This window comes from Pseudophryne corroboree, chromosome 1 (assembly GCF_028390025.1).
Source record: "Pseudophryne corroboree isolate aPseCor3 chromosome 1, aPseCor3.hap2, whole genome shotgun sequence".
NCBI lineage: Eukaryota > Metazoa > Chordata > Amphibia > Anura > Myobatrachidae > Pseudophryne > Pseudophryne corroboree.
Genome location: NC_086444.1, coordinates 924803745 through 924806096, shown reverse-complemented (window position 1 = coordinate 924806096; position 2352 = coordinate 924803745).

Here is a 2352-nt window from a genome sequence, read left to right as displayed (position 1 = left end):
AAGTATAATAAGTCTAATTCAGAAAATGCCCCTAAGCAGGGACATAGACATAACTTTGTGGACCCCATAGCAACATTTTAAAGGGTCCCCAGTCCCAGTGCTTCTAGAAAGACACCTCTCCATAGCAGTTGTTAATTTTATGCCCCATAATAGTGACCTGGTTTATTGAGCCATAGTAGTGCATTAGTTCGCATTGTGTCACATTGTAGGAATGCCACTACACACTAAGCAACACAGTTCCTCTAATTTACAATATGACCACTTTATATTTTGCAACATAAAAATGTCCCAGTTAATGTAGCATTTTAAAGCCATCCAGTTCATTTTATACCACATTACAATGAGCAGGTCCAGGAGAAAAGTCAAATGTTTGTAAGGGCCCATATATATCACCCAATGTTGAAAAATATGTAACTTTAATCGGGAATGTGGGCCCATCTCAGCTCTGGGCCCCATAGCAGCTGCACTCCTTGCACCTATGGTAGCTACGCCCTTGCCCCTAAGACAGCAAGAGATTGGAAGTGGAACTTTTGATGCCTGATCTATGTTGAATAAATAGCTTTATTTTCTTGGGATATGACTATTTCAGCAAAAAATTAGTTTGTTTACGTAAGCACATGCATTCAGTCATAGCCAAATGTACTGTACTTGTAAAAGTAAAATGTTATAACTTATTTTGCAATTGTACTCTTTGAGATGATATTCTGCTTTGTGCACACTAACACACATAGGTGGTCATTCCGAGTTGTTCGCTCGTTGACGATTTTTGCTATGCTGCGATTTGTTGCTAAATGCGCATGCGCATGGTACGCAGAGCGCATGCGCTAAGTTATTTTACACAAAACTTAGATTTGCTGGTGTTCGTGCGGCGCTTTTCAGTCGCACTGTTGATCGGTGAGTGATTGATAGGAAAGGGGCATTTCTTGGTGGTAACTGAGCGTTTTCCGGGAGTGTGCTAAAAAACACAGGCATGCCAGGGAAAAACGCGGGAGTGTCTGGAGAAACGGGAAAGTGGCTGGCCGAACGTAGGGCATGTTTGTGACGTCAAACCAGGAACTAAACGGACCGAGCTGATCGCAATCTAGGAGTAGGTCTGGGGCTACTCAGAAACTGCAAGAAAATATTTAGTAGCAATTCTGCTACTCTTTCGTTCGATATTCTGCTAAGCTAAGATACACTCCAAGAGGGCGGCGGCCTAGCGTTTGCAATGCTGCTAAAAGCAGCTAGCAAGCGAACAACTCGGAATGACCACCATTGGGCCTAATTCAGACCTGATCGCAGCAGCAAAGTTATTCTCTACTGGGCAAAACCATGTGCACTGCAGATGGGGCAGATATAACATGTGAAGAGAGAGTTAGATTTGGGTGGGGTGTGTTCAAACTGAAATCTAAATTGCAGTGTAAAAATAAAGCAGCCAGTATTGCCCCTGCAGAGAAACAAAATAACTCACCCAAATCTAACTCTCTCTGCACATGTTATATCTGCTTCCCCTGCAGTGCACATGGTTTTGCCCATCAAATAACTATCTTGCTGCTGTGATCAGGTCTGAATTAGGCCCACTAAACCCCAGTGTTGCACACAAAAACAAAAGTCTGTATTCTAAACATGGACAGAAAAAATGGAGTTGTGGATAAGATGGCGCTAACGTTCATGCAATGGTGGAATATGTGAGGGAGTCAAAATACTTAGCTCTGTATATCACCGCGGTAGACCGGAGAGGCTCTATGTTCGGGTCCCCGATGTTGTGTTCGACCACGGGCAGAGTAAAAAAGATAAAGAACACACAATGTGTGATATTGTTACATGAACAGTGGTAGAAAACTTCACCAATCTCATCCGGCGTACCTCACTTACAGTGTGAGTCGTCGGATGATAAATATAAAGGTATCTTTTTTACGTAAAGGATGATACTTCTTCACATGAACACACCTCACTTACATCAAAGCAGGCGTGTATACTCCTATAAAGGTATCTTTCTTGACCATAGACACTTCTACACAGAGATATGGTTGAAAAACGTTGGTACTTGATCAGCGTACCTAACACTCACTGTGATAACTGTATGGCTCCTCGCATCATGGTTTCTTTAAAAGAAGGCTCCGTCCAGAAAAGGTAAAGGAATGAAAATTTGTTCAATAATAAAATAAAAATAAAAATAAAAAAGACTTGAATCAGCGTAGGAGTCAAATTCCGAGGGAGGTAAGAACCGTCTTGGAACATAAAAGTGGCCAACTTATGTAAGTCCCAATTGTATAAATAAGACAAGGTCCTACCTTCCCTTGGAGTGAAAGACTGGTCCGCTGATGCAGAATCCCCTCTTAGCCAACGCGTTTCGAGTCAAGGACTCTTTTT